This window comes from Scyliorhinus canicula, chromosome 25 (genome assembly GCF_902713615.1).
Source record: "Scyliorhinus canicula chromosome 25, sScyCan1.1, whole genome shotgun sequence".
NCBI lineage: Eukaryota > Metazoa > Chordata > Chondrichthyes > Carcharhiniformes > Scyliorhinidae > Scyliorhinus > Scyliorhinus canicula.
In genome coordinates this window covers 4,578,194-4,596,516 of record NC_052170.1, presented here as the reverse complement: position 1 = coordinate 4,596,516, position 18,323 = coordinate 4,578,194, and the positions used below count along the sequence as shown (strand labels likewise).

Below are 18,323 nucleotides of genomic sequence, written 5' to 3'. Positions count from 1 at the left end.
AGCTTTGACAAAGTCATCTGGGCTCGAAACGTTAGCTCTTCTCTCCCTACAGATGCTGCCAGACCTGCTGAGATTTTCCAGCATTTTCTTTTTGGTTTCATCAAGGACCTCCCTTCCAACAGAAGGTCAGAAATGCAGATAGAACAGGCCCTTTGGCCCTCGATGTTGTGCCGAGCAATGATCACCCTACTCAAACCCACATATCCACCCTATACCTGTAACCCAACAACCCCCCCCCCCCCCCCCCCCCCCCCAACCTTACTTTTTAGGACACTACAGGCAATTTAGCATGGCCAATCCAACCTAACCCGCACATCTTTGGACTGTGGGAGGAAACTGGAGCACCCGGAGGAAACCCACGCACACACGGGGAACAGTGACCCAGCCGGGAACCGAACCTGGGACCCTGGAGCTGTGAAGCATCGACGCTAACCACCATGCTGCCATGTGCAATGACCATCAGCAACCAGAGGTTAACCTTTGCCCTTTGACATCAATTACCACACCAAATCCTCCACTAACATCCTTAGACTTACCATTCACCAGAAATGGAGTGAGACTAGTCATATAAAAATACTGTGGCTACCAGAGTAGGCCAAAGGCTTGGAATCGTGCAGAGGGGGTCCAGTCTCCCCAAAGCCTGTGCACAAATCAGGAGTAATGGAATACTCTCGTCCCTGCCCTCGCTATACACTCCCTGCACCACCGAGGCAGTAGCAGCCATGTGCACCATCTACAAGATGCACTGCAGTAACTCACCAAGGCTCCTTAGGCAGCACCTTCCAAACCAGTGACCCCTACTATCTGGAAGGGCAAAGGCAGCAGACACCTTGGGACACAACCACCTGCAAGTTTCTCCCCCCCCCCCCCCCCCCAGTCACTCTCCAGCCCGACTTGGAAATAGTCCATTCACTGTCACTGGGTCAAACTCCTGGAACTCCCTCCCAGAGCACCGTGGTGTACCTACACCACATGGACAGCAGCAGCTCAAACCAGAGGGCAGGATGGACAAGTGAAGCATCAAAGCCCACATCCCTTGAAGCAACAAACCCACCCTCGCTTCCTTCCCCCTGCATCTTGGATGCAAATACAGCCAGCAAATGCTGCGCCAGTCAGAGAACAATGACAAATCACTACTGTTACTGTCACACATCACTGCGCAGTCTATAACCACGCAAAATCTGTGCTGTCATCAGAAAATGCAATGTGCTAGAACCCTGGTAATGGGAAAATTATTGGTATCAATTCTGAGGGAAAGGATAAACCTGGTCACTTCCAAGGACAGTCAGCATGGGCTTGTTAAGGAAAGGTAGGGTCTGATTAACAACTAACAGAATAACCACCCACTGTTTAGCACACTGCACTAAATCGCTGGCTTTGAAAGCAGGCCAGCAGCACTGTTCGATTCCCGTAACAGCCTCCCCGAACAGGCGCCGGAATGTGGTGACTAGGGACTTTTCACAGTAACTTCATTGAAGCCTACTCGTGACAATAAGTGATTTTCATTTTCATTTCAACTGGACCGAATTGAGGTAATGAGAATGAGGTGGTCTACATGACCCCCACGTGGGGCTATGGGCCAAGTGCTGGAAAATTGGATCAGGCTGGCTGGCTCTTTAGGCCTAGACAGACACGAGGCAGGTGCAGAATGGCCTTGTGTTGAAGTTTCTCCACAGAATACTACAGTGCAAAAGAGGCCCTTCAGCCCATCGAATCGGCACCAATGCACACCTTGCCCACCTAATCCCACTTGCCAGCATTTGGCCCACAATCTGGAATGTTACGGCACACCCAAGTGCTCATCCAGGTACTTTTTAAAGATGAGGCATGCCACATCTACCACCCTCCACATTAAATGTTTCAGATATTTTATTTTTTTTATTTATTTTTTATTAAAGTGGTGTACAGGGAAGTGGGGTGATGGTAGGGGTGTGGCAGTATGCAAACTGCTCCCTAGGACAGCCAAGATGGTCTGACTAGCCTTCTGTGCTTAATGATTCAGGAAACACTCAGCCCAGGGCCCAGGTGGGGACCACCCAGCCCAGGTGAGGGACTTTAACCAGCAAGGACTGCAGAAGGTTGGGAGACATACGGTCAAGAAAATTCAGTGATGTGGAGGAGATAAGGTCTGCGATAAGCCGGAGAACAAATTTACCAACAGCACCTGGGAGCACTGTTTAGGATGGAAAATTGTTTTACTCAGCGCAGAAGGTTGTGATGTGCCAAACTGAAAGGCAATGTGCTGCATAGAGAGGTTCATTAGAACGATGCACAACTGAAGTGGCAAGTGACTGGAATGCAGTGTCATGCTTGTAGATAACAGACCCCAAAGGTGTGGAGGCGAGCAGGAACCGTCGTGAGCATCCAGATGGTCAAACCGGCGAGGTCATTGTCATCTTTGTCAGATGGCCCTTTATATTACAAGAACACTTGTAGCCAAAAACTATTAAAATTAAAGCGAGTACCAAATTCAATTTTTCCCAATTAAGGGGCAATTTAGCGTGGCCAATCCACCTACCCTGCACATCTTTGGGTTGTGGGGCCGAAACCCACAGACACTGGGAGAATGTGCAAACTCCACACGGAGAGTGACCCAGAACCGGGATCGAACCCGGGTCCTCAAGTGCTGCGAGGCAGCAGTGCTAACCATGTGCCACTGTGCTGCCCAAATGATTCAACATTAACTGCGTGTTCAATATATACACAAAACAGATGAATAACAGTATGAACATGCACAAGCAACCTCTCTCCCAGCTCCCTGGTCAGTCTGAGGTCACCTGACTCTGGGTTCACTTATATACTAATGAGACTCCTAGTGGTCAGTCGGTGAATTACAACATATCCATGATATCGCTACAGCCGCCACTGGTAATCAAATGCTAATTGGGCCACTTAACAAGACACCACACAGGCTTCACGGCACAAATGATTGTCCCACTGGCCGATTTGCCAGGACCTTGCCTGCCAGCTCCCTTCCAACAAGAGAGAACAGCACTTGAAGCTGATCCCATGGAGCAAACCCCCAGACAGCTTGCAGCCATGCCACCAAAGAGACCAGCTCCAAGATTTAAATCTATCCCTTCGTAGGACACTGACATCACCAACAAAGCCCAGCATGTGCTGCCCATCCCCCAAATTACTAGAAACAGAGGGTGGTTAACAAGTCAATCCACTTGGCTGAGAGTCTGGGGGACACATACAGGACATCAGCAAATCAGGTGGGTTTTGTCACCAACTCTATATATTCCAGATTTATTAGTTCAATTCAAGGTTCACCATCTGCTGTGGTGGGTTCGGAACCCAGGTCCCCAGAGCATTAGGCTGGGCCTCTGATGTTACCACCTCCTTGCTGGTAATGCAAAGACAGTGGAAGTAATATATAAACTAAAAACATAAATAAAAATACAATCCAAATAAGGTGGGATGGGACTATACATGCATAAAATAGTTGCAAGTGGCAAGGAAGGTTGTGAAGTGGTTAACACAGGATGCTGGGCTTCACGATTGGAGACAGTAAAAAAAGTGATGAACCACAAATATTGATTGGAAGTGTTTAATTCTGCACATGGCAAGAAAGGTGGAAGCATTAGTGATGGTGCCAACTAGTTCACAAGAAGTGTGTCACAGATAGCTACAATTATAGATCAGAGATGCTGGAGCCGTTCTCCGGCTCCAGGAGATTGAGAACTGCAATCAAACCATCAAGGGGTCTGGACAGCAAGGAAACGGTTTCTATTGGCAGAAAGGGGAGGACCACTGACCAGAAGCATCAGCAATACGAGGACGCTTTACACAAAATGCAGCCGGTGGCTGGGTCTGGAATGTCCGAGCGTGTGCTGGGGGCAGATTCAAAGCCAGGACTTCAAAAAGGAATTGGATATCGAGAAAGTTTGCAGAGTGACAATAGGGAATGGGTAGCAGTGGGAAGTTGCTCTTGCAGGGGGCCAGTATCAACATGGACAGGCCGAATGGCCTCCACCGTCCAGGTGCAACAGTATAAATTAAAACAAAGTGCCTCATAGCCAGTCACTGTTTGACCAGATCAATAGACTGCTACATCAGCCCATATTTACATTATGTAAACTAAACGGTTGCTTGCTTGTAAGAGCGAGGTAGCACACTCAAAGACAGCCGAATCTGCAGCATGCTGCTCCATGAGCAGGACTACACAGCAGCTTTAAAAACCTCATCTCAAAGCACTTGAAGGCAATGAAGCACTTTCCTGAAATGTAGGTTACACAGCCAGCAAGATCCCAGTGGGATTCTAACTGGATTATGGAGGAATAAATATTGGCCAGGGCATTGGCGAGAGCTCCTCAAACTCTTCTCATTCATTCCTCACCCCATACCTGCCATTACCTCTGGGTCTGAGACTATTTCCAACTCACTCCTCTCAGGTCTCCCATGTCCTGTGTGGGCGGTCATCAAAACTCTGCTGTCCATCTTGCCTGCCCTGAGGAAGCCCTGTTCGTCCCTTCACCCATCACAGAATTTACAGTGCAGAAGGAGGCCATGCAGCCCATCAAGTCTGCACTGGCTTTTGGAAAGAGCAGCCCTACCCAAGGTCAACACCTCCACCCTATCCCCATAACCCAGTAACCCCACCCAACACCAAGGACAATTTTGGACACTAAGGGCAATTTATCATGGCCAATCCACCTAACCCGCACATCTTTGGACTGTGGGGGGAAACCGGAGCACCCGGAGGAAACCCACACACATGGGGAGAACGTGCAGACTCCACACACTGACCCAAGCCGGAATCGAACCTAGGACACTGGAGCCATGAAGCAATTGTGCTATCCACAATGCTACCGTGCTGCCGATGCTCACTGGCCAATCGGAACCTGGTCGAGGAACACATTGATTTTAAACCCTGGCCTTCAAAACCCTCTATACAGCCTCACCTGCTCCAGCCTGGCCACCTCCATCCTGTCTGCACACCCGATTCAGGAGTGCTCGAGAATGCTCAGACTATCAGTAATTGCATCCAGAGTTGCCTAGGCCTCAGGCATAGAAATTCCCATCCTGCACGTCAGTTGCCATGGCCTCTAAGACATTGGAATTCTCTCCTGCAACCCTTTCCTCCAAGACATTCCTTAAATTGTACTCTTCAGTCAAGGTTTGGGTTATCAGCCCCATTGTTCCTCATGTAGTGGTGCTATATCTAGTTTTGTAAAGCCCCTAGTGAGGTGTCATTATTTTTAATGATATAAAATCCCAGCTGAGGGACCCTTTTTCCTTCCACCCAATAGTTGGCCACTCCTTAAATGATTGGGGGTGGGGGAGAAATGGAAAGGACAGACAGACAGGATGAAGGAAGAACTTGGGTATAGAGCTATAACTCAGGAACAGCCTCTTTGTGAAGTGTGACCCAATGAAGAATTTTCCCCAAATGCAGGAAACACTTGTACCTGGCAACTTACTGGAATAAATAGCATGGCAACTTACTGGAATAAATAGCATGGCAACTTACTGGAATAAATAGCATGGCTGTATTAACCAAGTATGTGAGAGAAAGGAACAAAATGTTAATGGGTTAGAAGACTAAGCGAGAGAGAAGGTTCTGGCCAGTTGCAGTGAACCACCCTGTGGTTTAATTGTGATTGAAGAGATTAATTTCAGTCCCAGTCCCATTTTTAAATATTAATCACTGCAAGATTGATCTCCACAGGGTTTACAAAATGCGGCTCACCCGGGGATACATTTTGACAAAGTGGAAATTTGACCTCATGTACATTGTTGATGTGCAAACACAAAATTTTGCCCCCATAAAACACTGGAAATTTAAAAAGAAAATCAGGAGCACATTGTGGCATACATGCCTCAATTCCAGTGGCCATTTTCTATGCTGCTTTCAGGAGAGTTAACAAGACGGAGCACTGGGCTACGAGGATTTTTTATTCTTGCATCTGATGGGAGCGTCATTGCCAAGGCCAACATGTTTTGCCTTTTCCCAATTACCCAATGCTAGACCATTTCAGAGGGAAGTTGCACGTAGGCCAGACTAGACAAGGTGGAGGGGACAGAAACAAAATTGGCTGTAAATGATAAATAATAGTTTCACATTGACTGAGACTAGCTTTCACCTCCACAAGCAGCCAAGGTGGGATTTAACCCCATTCAGCCTGGGCCTCTGGATTAGCCTGGGTGACATTACCAATGAGAGCTGAAAGGTTGAAGGAGAGAACTCCATTTTCAGGCCTGGACAGTTACAGCCACCAATGGCAAGACATGGAACTGGGAAGTCAGTGGCAAAAACAAACAGGCAATTTAAAGGTAATTTGTTAGCCTATCAGATTGTTTTATTCTTCAAGAGTTGTGGGCGTCACAGGCAAGGACATGTTGTTTCCCATCCCAAAATTGCCCCGGAACGGAAAGAAGAGGGAAGTTCAGAATCAACCACATTTCAGTGGGCTGGAGTCACATGTGGGCCAGATCAGGCGAGGCTGGCAGATTGCCTTCCCCAGAAAAAGGACATTAGTGTATCAGGTGTTTGTAACATAGACAATGGTTTTGCCATCATCATTACTGAGACTGGCCTCATATTCCAGATTTAATAAACTCCCATGGGGATTTGAACCCAGGTCCCCAGGGCTTTCACCTAGCCCTAATTCCGCACCCCCCCCCAACCTCAGAGTCCAGTAATCAGCTACCCTAATGCCACATGACAGAATCACCTTTGAAAAGTGCTAGGCTTCAGATCGAGAACAGCTAATGTTGGATTCATTGGTTCCACACAGGCCTGTGAAGATTTTGAAAGGCCAAAACTATTTGGGTCATCATCAGAAGCTAGAGATTACCAATTTGAGAACTCAATCTCAAGACACAGAACACAAATTACATTGCAGTTTAATTGCTACAGCAAATGATCTAATATAGTATTTTTCTTTTTAAGAACTGGGTTGCTTTGAACCAACTCTGACACTCCTTCCCCCCCCTCTCCCCTCCAGCTTCTCTTTGTATCTCAGCCAACTATATAGCAAACTCAAACATCACAACACTGCCAAAGACCAATCTCAAATTAAGCATTCACCACAATTGTTAGTGACTTGTCCCCAACCTCGGGACTGAATAGCAGCCGGACATCCATCCAAAACCCAACCTCAAGGAATATCAATGTTTTTGTACAATTTCAGGTGATCATTGCCAGACAAGCATTGTACATCCTCCAATCAATTGCCACGTCTGGCTGGACACCATCCTGGATGGGTCACCACATGACCATGTCCCACCCCCTTTGGCCCCCTTTTGGTTGCTCAATGGGATGAACCCCACGACGTTGCCAATTGGAAAGTGAATAGACCCAACTGCATGGATTCTTGATTGTCCAACATCCTCCCCTCATCCATTGATTGATAAAGAAATTAAACGATCTTTTAAGCCCTTCTTTGATTAAATCTTGGGATGCTCCTAGCTGTGCCCCTGGAAATAAAGGATTAATTTAGCTGAGAGCTAGCAACGCTGACAGGAATGTCCTTCTCTTCAAATTCAAAAGTGCCGACCCAGGCTGGGATAGGGATGTGAGATTGTTGCTCTATCCTCATGGACAATGGACAGTTATATGGGGGGGGCGGGGCAGGTAGACAGAAGAAAGATCCTCATGGACAACAGGCACTTATGCAGGGCGAGGGGGTGGAGGAAGGAGAGAGAAGAAAAAACATAAAGAGTTGGGAGAACAGAATTGAAGCCAAGTCCGGTCTGAATTTCTTTAAATTTGGAGTACCCAATTATTTCCCCCCCCCCCCCCCAATTAAGGGGCAATTTAGAGTGGCCAATCCACCTACACTGCACATCTTGTGGGGGCACGACCCACACAGACATGGGGAGAATGTTCAAACTCCACATGGACAGTAACTCAGGGCCGAGGAGAGAGAGAGAGAGAGAGGGGGAGAGAGAGCAGAAGCTTCAGCCCCGGGTCAGTTATTAGCCTGTACACAAAGGTATTAATCAAGAGGCCATTATTATTCAGATGTGGCATTCACCCAAGATATCAAATAATGTCTGTCCCACAGACTAATTCATAGGAGACAAAAGCAGGCATGTTTACAGTCTCAAATGGGAACAGAATGTTTCAGCTCCCATGACTGCACTGCCGGTTCATTACCCATCCGCTCACCAGAACGGGCAGGGTTGAAAGGTGAGGATTCATTAGCCAATGACTTAGAAACCCCCCCGCAAAAAAAATAAACTCCATATGTTTACAATGCAAGCTATGGGCTATGGTGGGCTTGTGAGGGTGGGCTTGAAGGTTGCTGGCACAATATTGAGAAATTGGAGTGCAGGCAAGATAAGGGTCACCAATGGGTGATTTGGTTTCTCACAAAACGAGGCCCTCTTTTGGTGGCCATCCCAACACTCCAGCACCTGTTCGGGTACACCGAGGGAGAATTCAGAATGTCCAATTCATCTAACAGCACGTCTTTCGGGACTTGGGGGAGGAAACCGGAGCACCCGGAGGAAACCCACGCAGACACGGGGAGAACGTGCAGACTCTGCACAGACTGACCCAAGCTGGGAATCGAACCTGCGACCCTGCTGCTGTGAAGCAACAGTGCTAACCACTGTGCCACCCTGGTCCAGGGGTCAGACTGGTCTGGCGAGACACGTTAAATAGTCCCAGATGGTGATTAAATGCAAACTTGGGCTCCTTTCAAAAATATTAATCATACTCATTAATTTATTCAAATTAGAGGCCCAAACTCAAATGCCATTTAAAATTTAATATCAATCTAACTCTTCAGACAGGGCCCCATCTAATTTAGCACGATAACAGAATGCTACAGAATACTGTAGCTGAATTCCCTCATTCAGATCAATGGCTGGCTCCATACAGCTGCAAATGTATTTGACACCACTCAAAACTGCAGCATATCCCAGACAGGGAGCTGTTGCAGAATCCTTCATAACTGAAGCGGTGCACAAATGGCCGAGCTCAGTCCATCCGAGCCTACTGACTGAACAAAAACCAAAACTCATACCAACACAACCTCAAAACACACTGCCTCCTCTGCTGAACTGGATCCAGGGCCAACCTCTGGCTGTGACCAACTTTCTGGGCTACAAACAGAAGACAGTGGACTTGTTAGCATATGGGGGGAGGGGGGGGGGGGGGGGGAGAGGGGGGGGCTGCAGTCTGCTGCCATTCTAGTCAATGGCTTGGGCCTCAAATGAGGAGCCTCAGATATGACTCAAACTTCACTTATGTAGCCCGTTTAACATACCCGTGTGTCCCAAGGGACTTCAGACATGATAATAAAACTAGACACCAGCGTTCCGAAGACAGGTGACCAAAAACTTGCAAAGAATCAAGTTTCCAAAGGAGTAACTGAAAAGTCAGATTTAAAAAAATAATAAATTTAGTGTTCCCAATTCATTTTTTTTCCAATTAAGGGGCAATTTAGTGTGGCCAATCCACCTACCCTGCACATCTTTGGGTTGTGGGGGCGAAACCCACGCAAACACGAAGAATGTGCAAACTCCGCACGGACCCAGAGCCAGGATCGAACCTGGGACCTCAGCGCCGAGAGGCAACAGGGCTAACCCACTGCGCCACCCTGAAAAGTCAAAGATGAACAGCAGGGTTTGTGGCCTAGGTATCAGGAGGCAGAACCATAGGTAGAGTGATTAGAAGGGATGTTCAAGACACCAGAATGGGGTGTAGAGATCTTGGTGTGGGGAGGGGGTGTGCAGCATCAAGGGGGTGTGCAGCATCGCATGCAAGGCCTGTAGGGAGGTGGTGATGTCACTAGACTAGCCTGGGCCTCTGGGGACAGGTGTTCAAAATCCCAAATTCAATTGAAAGGAAGTCTGGAATTGAAAGCTAGTCTCAGCAATGGTGACGATGACAACCATCAGCGATTGTTGTAAAAACCCATCTGGTTCACTGTGTCCTTTAGGGAGAGAAATCTGCTGTCCTGACCCAGTCTGGCCTACATGACTCCAGACCCACAGCAACGTGGTCGACTCTCAGCCGCCCTCTGAAACGATCCAGCAAGACGCACAAGGAGGCAATAAGGGTTGAGCAACAAATGCTGGCCTTGCCCACATGACAGTTGTGACAAAGAGTAAACAACAAAAAAGGCCAGAGAATTTGGAAACCGTGATGAGAATTTTTAGTGAAATGTCACTGGTCCGAGAGTGGCAATTTCAGGGGACAAATGGAAGAGCAAAGTAAAAATTCAATTAAGCTGGTCCTGTCATGAGACTGCAGGGGACAAAATAAGAAAGCAAAAATGAAAGTATCACTGCTTGGTTGAATTTCTAACCCTTGATAAGAAAATGACAATTCTTTAATCTGGCCAAAATAAAACTCGTGGGCAATTTTCAAAACACCACCAAGCTTTCAATCTCCCCTTTTAAGCTTGTGGGCCAATTGGTCTCCTGGTTTAATTAACCCTTCCAATATTGTTGGATAAGCTCCCAGAATTATTTCAGTCCTCTCCTAAACAGATTTATTCCTCCACAGGTACTGTCCAACCGGGAATATCTCTGGCATTTTCTGTCTACCCCCTCCCCAAAACCCACCAAGACCATGAAATGAAAATTGCTGATTGTCACAAGTAGGCTTCAAATAAAGTTACTGTGAAAAGCCCCTAGTTGCCACATTCTTTTATTCCCCATTCCAGTTACCGGCACTATATTGGAAGTTTATAAACTCCAGAAAAAGAATAATAAAATTGTAAAAAGGGATATTGGAGCTATAAAAGTCACCCTGCAGATTGAAGTCAAGACTTTAACCGGGGAAATTAAGCTGCTGATGAGTTTCACCATCACAAGGGAATCTACCTGGATCAGATTTAAAGAGCAGGCATTCCTTTTAAGTTAGAACTAGGGCTACACCCATCACCAATGCTTTGAACACTAAACATGAACTTGCATCATTTAACCCTGGAATGATTAGAGAGAGAGAGAGAGAGGTCACAGCACAGGGCCACATCATCCCTTTGTGCTAAATTCCTTCTGCAGACCTGGAAAGGGGGAAGGGGAAGGGGAAGGGGGAGGGGGAATCATGGAGACTCTTAAATTACTTGATAACATTAACAGAAGAGACCAGGCCATTCCCAGAGATATATTGTTCTCTGAGGGGCTAATAGATTCAGTCAGTTCCAGGAGAGGATGAAATATAACTAATGAAATCCACTTTGAACACACTCACCATCAGCATTAAAGGAGTTACTGACCAGTAGCAAGAAAATGGCAACAATCGATCAGGGCATTTGTGATTCCTCGATTTAAAAATTACAGGGGCATCAAAGGAACAAGTATTTTTCCTCTTCCTGCCATCCAATGTACTCAGATATTAGCTGCAAGGTTCCCAAGGGGGCAGGAGACTGTTTGACCAGGGGAGGTAGAGAGGGAGGCCACATCATAACTAAACCCTACAAGAATCCCTCACATCAATTGGAAGGGTAAATGAGCCCAGCTCCAAAAACAAACAGTAGTAATTAATTTCCTGGCTGGGGTTAGGGAGTCACATCAGCACCATTAGTTTGGTGAGATTGTGTAACACATTGCCCTCATCATCTGCCCCCAATTGAAATGGAGAGTTCTCTTTTTAAGAGATGGCCATTAGAAACACACCCAACAGCATTCAGTCCCAAACTAGCAGACACTCCCCAAACTCTCCTCCCCTTTTCAGCACTAGATAGTGGCTATTGTTAACTCAGCAACTGGACATTGAAATACATCTCAAAAGCTCCCACTCACTACCGATTAGAAAAATCAAGAAAAAAAAGATATATTTTTTTCCCCCCCCCAAAAGAGATCACAGACCAGACAACATCATTCCAACCTCCAGGTTTAACTCTTCCACTTCTGGGAAGTATTCACCAGGCACTGAGCACTTGAAGAAAAACAAGCACTAAACTCAGCATTTTCTTGACCATACAATGGACTGACTGCAGGAGCGGTTTAGCAGATCAGAGGGGAAGGGGGTCAATTTAACAAATTGAATTAGGATACATAGGGAGAACTAGAAAACTGCTCCCCCCCAAAAAAAACTAAATTAAGAAATCACTCAACAAAATGTGTTTAATTACAAAGACTGAAAGCAGCTTAATAGAAACTCCTAACACCAATATTTTTACACAAGGTCTTTTTTAAACCAGCAAAAATTGTATTCAGATATACAGACAAATTGGTTTCTCTTCCCTAGCCAACCCAGAGTTTTTCCAGCATTTGGTCTCTGGAAACTCCAACTTTAAAAAAATACTAGAAACCTCCATGTCAACACAATCCCACCTACGCAGGCAGACACACAAAGCACCCAGACCCACATCAATACAGTCCCAGCTACAGACACAATGCACCCAGACCCACACAAGATAAGTCTCTGGATTGGATTTAAGGCAAATTACAACCAGTTCTATAATAAAAACAGAATGGAAGCAGAGTAACAGTTACAACATGGATTTAGACACTCAAAACCACCTCCCCAAAGGAAAAAAAGGTACTGCAGTTTAATGAGGTCCTTAAAGTCTAACACACACAAAACACTTGGGATTTGCCTTCACTGCATTGAAAAGGAACCCAATTCCTGAGGTACACCACCTGCTTAGCTTTATAAACTCTGAGCACAATCCTATTTTGCAATGCATCGCCTGCACACTTTACAGATACTCCAGTCAGTCACTCCCACACAGAAAATTACTCATTCTCTCTCTCTAATCATTATCAGTGCCTGAAAATATAAAAACGGTTTAACACCACACCAAATCAAACAGGAGGAAACTTACCTGCCTCAGCCCCTGTGTTAGGAAAGCAGGACTGTCTGGTTTTTTTTTTTACAGCAGCTGCAGCACGGTTTATAAACACACACTCCAGAATCCCAAGCAACACTGCTCCTAGACTGGGTTTTTAATGTGAGACTGCTAAACCAATCAGCAAGCTGACAAAACCTCCTGCCTCAACAGCCAATCACATTGTCCCTCAAATCTTAACCAATTAGGTAATCTTTTTGATGTGGACAATACTCTGGATTAGAGTTGGCCAATGGGATTGGATCCAAACAAGCAAGGATAGCTCCCCACCCACCCCTCACACACACACACTACCCCATCTGCTGTTTCCCACTGATTCATTCCCAGACATTTACAAACAGCTGTTCGATACATCACATCCAGCTCTCTGCAGAAAGCTCCTTTGGCTCTTCTACCACCAAACCAGTCAGACGTTTAATCTTGCCCGTAGCTGGGTTGTCAGCACTCTGCGGGCGTGCTGCTGTTGATGGGGATGTTTGGATCCTGCAGTGCAGGCTGGCACTCTGTTGGGCGCAGTGCTGAGGGAGCGCTGCACTGTCACAGGAGTGGTTTCTGTCCACACCTATATTCAACTGGAGCTTCTGGGCGTTTTGGTGCATCATAGGAGACGCTGTGGCACTGTTTTGCAGGGGAGTTCTCCCCGATGCCCTGGTCAATGTTCCACAACCAACATTACACAAACAGATTACGTGGTTGCTTATCAGAGGGCTGAGCGGCACGGTAGCACAGTGGTTAGCACTTTTGCTGCACAGCGCCAGGGACCCGGGTTCGATTCCCAGCTTGGGTCGCTGTCTGTGCGGAGTCTGCATGTTCTCCCCGTGGCTGCGTGGGTTTCCTCCGGGTGTTCCGGTTTCCTCCCACAAGTCCCGAAAGCCACGCTTGTTTGGCGAATTGGACATTCTGAATTCTCCCTCCGTGTACCCGAACAGGCTCCGGAGTGTGGCGACTAGGGGCTTTTCACAGTAACTCCATTGTAATGTAAGCCGGCTTGTGACAACAATAAAGATTATTATTATTTGTGCGACCTTGCAGTGCACAAATTGGCCTTTGTCCATAGAATCCCTACAGTGAAGAATGAGGCCTTTTGGCCCATCGATTACGGGGATAGAGCAGGAGAGTGGGCCTGGGTAGCATGCTCCTTCGAAGGATGGGTGCAGACTCGATGGGCCATTGTGGGAAGAAGCCGGAGCAGCCAGAGGAAACCCACACAGACACGGGGAGAATGTGCAGACTCCACAAATCACCCGATGCCAGAATCGAACCCGGGTCCCTGGCGCTGTGAGGCACAGTGTGGGTCACCATGCTGCCCCTCAACTTCAGCAGTGACCAATTGCTCTTCAAATGTGGCTGTCAGCACTTTGGGAAATCTTGCGATCGAATAACACAGTTTATAAATACAAGTTCTTTTTTTTGACAAAGCTGGGCTTTAAATCCTTGAACTCAGCTTCCACCTGTTAAAGGGCCTGTCTGTTAACATATTTAGCTCTAAGCACGCTCACTAACACTCGGTCACAGTACAGCTCTGTCCCTTTATTAAAGGCAGTGCCATCTCAGATGTTGGTCGGTGCTAGTTCAGGTATTTACCTGTTTTCCATATTCTACCCGAGGCAAAAAGAAAAGATTGGCTTTTCTGCAACACCATGACCTCAGTCTGCCACAGAGAGCTTTCAAACCAATGAAATATTTTGGAAGTGCAGAACATAAGCTGCAGCCGACAGCTTCACGCTGGTGACACATGCCACCATCTCGAGTCACTGCCAGGGTGATGAACACTCTGTCTCTGCATCGAGGAACAAAACGCTGATTCCTCACTGGTGATTGTGTTAACATTTTGGGATTTTCTTTCCCCCTTTTTCTTGGCACCAGATATTTTTTGGTTTCCATGTTCCGGGCGTCAGTGTTTGAGATGGTTAAAGAATTCATCAGGGGAGGTGGAGGGAAGGGAGGGCGGCCTTGTGGCGTAGTGGGTAACGGCCCTATCTCTGAGCCAGGTTCCAGGTCCGAGTCCCATTTCAGGACTTGATGCCCGTGGAAGGAGCATTCATAATGTGGCCAAAGAGGTTGACTCCTGTCGTAATCCACGGGAGGCAGGAGTTCCGTCACCACACCAATATTTATTTACAATAACGATATTACAGGAGCAGTTACAAACAGTGCTGCTAGCATTGAAGGGCAGCACGGTAGCATTGTGGGTAGCACAATCGCTTCACAGCTCCAGGGTCCCAGGTTCGATTCCGGCTTGGGTCACTGTCTGTGCGGAGTCTGCACATCCTCCCCGTGTGTGCGTGGGTTTCCTCCGGGTGCTCCGGTTTCCTCCCACAGTCCAAAGATGTGCGGGTTAGGTGGATTGGCCATGATAAATTGCCCTTAGTGTCCAAAATTGCCCTTAGTGGGGTTACTGAGTCAAGGGGATAGGGTGGAGGTGTTGACCTTGGGTAGGGGGTAGGGTGCTCTTTCCAAGAGCCGGTGCAGACTCGATGGGCCGAATGGCCTCATTCTGCACTGTAAATTCTATGTCTAGCAGTCCAGTCAACTTAAGACTGGCTTACAAAGCCTACACAGGTGATTATATGGGCCCCCTCAATGAGCTATCATTGAGGGAGCTCATACTCCAATTGGCCAACCAATAAAGCCAATTGGAGTTCATTACAACTCCCATCCTGTAATTGCTTCCAATACACCTGATGGCGAGTGGTAAGCACAACCATGGACCAATCCAATGGGAGTCACCAACACCCTGTTAGCATGTGACATCCGCAGGATTAAGAGAGAGTGGGGAACTATATCCTCTGGTGGAGGAAAAACTCAGAACCAGGGGCAGAACCTGAAAATTAGAACTAGCCTATTCATGGGTGATGCCAAACGCTCCTTACACATAGAGCGATCAGAACCCGGAACTTTCTCTCCCAAGAAACTGTTGAAAATATTATAATAATCTTTATTATTGTCGCAAGTAGGCTCACATTAACATTACAATGAAGTTACTGTGAAAATCCCCTAGTCGCCACATTCCGGCGCCTGTTCAGGTACACAGAGGGAGAATTCAGAATGTCCAATTCACCTAACAAGCACGTCTTTCGGGGCTTGTGGGAGGAAACCGGAGCACCCGGAGGAAACCCACGCAGACACGGGGAGAACGTGCAGACTCCGCACAGGCAGTGACCCAAGCTGGAAATCAATCCCTGGTCCCAGGCGCTGTGAAGCAACACTGTTAAACTGAGATTGATATCTATTTGTTGCGAAGGGGATTTAGGGTTACGGGATCCAAATGGATAATCAAAGCTGAATCATTATTTCAGTGAATGGGAGAACCGAATCAAGGGGATGAATGGCCTTCTGATCTTATTCTTTTTGGGATGGAACACAATCAGTGAGGCACTCCCTCTGCTGTGCGTAACTCTTAATCTATCAGCAACCATAATCTTCCAATCAGACACAGCTCCCTCAGTGAGGAGCGGAGCATCTGGTGTGTTAAAGGGTTCTCCGTGCTGGGATTCTGCTCTTGTTTTTGCTGGCTCTCGTCTCGAGGGGAGATTGTTTACACGGGAACGTTCCCTGATAATAAGATGCTGTCTTTGCAATGGTTTCCGAAATGATTATTTTCCGAACACTGATGATCGGATAACTACAGGGTCTAGATGCAAATTGTTGTTAATGGCTTCCTCTGATTAGACCAGCGTGAGAATACTGACAAATTCGAGTTTATAGAACACCCTTCACTGGGCAAATCATTTAAGGTGCTCCGCGGGAGCATTATCAAACAATAAATTGACCATAAATGGAGACGTTAGGGTGAATAACCAAAAGCTTGGGTCAAAGGGGTGGGTTTTTTGGGACAGTCTTAAAGGCGGAGGGGTTTAGGGAGGGAGTGCCAGTGTTTTTTTAAAATTTAGATTACCCAATTATTTTTTCCAATTAAGGGGCAATTTAGCGTGGCCAATCCACCTACTCTGCACATTTTTGGGTTGTGGGGGCGAAACCCACGCAGACACGGGGAGAATGTGCAAACTCCACACGGACAGTGACCCAGAGCCGGGATCGAACCTGGGACCTCAGCGCCGCGAGGCGGTTGTGCTAGCCACTAGGCCACCGTGTTGCCCGGGGAGTGCCAGTGTTTAGGGCCTGGGCAGTTACAGCCCCTTCAGTTCCCAAGCTCAATCAGCAGAGGCCAGGAATCAAACTCTGCGCCTGTGAGGGGGTCGCTGCCCTATGCCAGGCCTGAGCCAGAGTCAGTGTTACTGAGGGCCCAGTTTATTGAGCAGCTGGCTACACAACAATCTCCCCACACCCCTCCCCCATCCCAACCCCCTCCCCCCCAGTCCCACTCCAGGGACCGCTGGGACCTGCACTTGTTTTGCACAGTGTGAAAACAGGTTGAGTCTTCACAGCTCATTTACATGCTGCCCTGAAGCCATTGATTCAGTCCTCGTGGTGAGAGAGACACTGCATACAGAAGCATCTGGGTTTAGCTCGTGACATCACCTGAGGGTCTGGTTCTCTCCGAGCCTGAGAATTCACAGCCATTAGCCCTGCACACACCAGAGAGCCTGCAATGCCCGGCCTGTGCGCCACCGTTTCCATTAACCCCCTCTGTGCCCCTCAATAGCCACAGCATTCGTTAACCCCTTTCCTCCCCCCTCCATTAACACTGCCCATCCCCACAGTCCATATTGACACCTGCACACCTCCCTGCATTGATCTTATCCCCAACCACCATCACAGAAACAGGTTACACAGGCAAACATCCGAGTTAGGAGCAGGAGGAGGCCATTCAGCCCCTCGAGCCTGTTCTGTCATTCAATAAGATTGTGGCTAATCTGGTTGTAACCACAACCCCACATTGCTGCCGACCCCTGATAACCTTTCACCCCCTCGCTAATCAAGAATCTATCCAGCTCTGCCTTAAAAATATTCACAGATTCCGCTGCCTTTTGAGGAAGAGAGTTCCAGAGACTCACCCCCACTCTGAGAGAAAATATTTCTCCTCATTCTGTTTAAATGGGCGACCCCTTATTTTTAATCAGTGACCCCTCGTTCTAGATTCTCCCACAAGAGGAAACATCCCCTCCACACCCACCCTGTCAACACCCCTCAGGATCTTAAAGGTTTCCATCAAGTCGCCTCTCGCTCTGCTAAACTCCAACCTTTCCTCATGAGACAACTCGCCCATTCCTGGTGTTAGTCTGCTGGTGTGACTCTCTGAACTGCTTCCAACACATTGACATCTTTCCTTCAATCAGGATACCTGGTTGTTATCTGGTCATTATTATGGTGCTGTTTGTGGAAACTTGCTGTGCACGTGCCTGAACATTCTCAACACTGAGCTCGATAGACTCTTAATCAATGGGGGAATCGTGGGTTATGGAGATAAGGGGCGGGATTCTCCCCTACCCGGCGGCGGGGGGGAATACCGGCGCGAGAGGATTGGCGTGAACCACTCCGGCGTCGGACCGCCCCGAAGCTGCGGAATCCACCGCCCCTTCAGGGGCTAGGCTGGCACCGGAGTGTTTGGTGCCGTGCCAGTCGACGTGGAAAGGGCTTGGCACTATGCCAATTGGCGCC

General features: G+C 47.6%; 1 protein-coding gene across 1 annotated transcript in view; it reads right to left on the bottom strand.

Moving 5' to 3' along the window:
* Nucleotides 1-12,879, bottom strand: part of LOC119957105 (proteoglycan 4-like) — a 32,968-nt gene extending 20,089 nt beyond the window's left edge. The window contains exon 1 of the mRNA XM_038784801.1: nucleotides 12,738-12,879. The gene's annotated coding sequence lies outside the window, so the exon portion shown is untranslated. The remainder of the gene's footprint in view (nucleotides 1-12,737) is intronic.
* Between the last annotated feature and the right edge of the window lie 5,444 nt (nucleotides 12,880-18,323).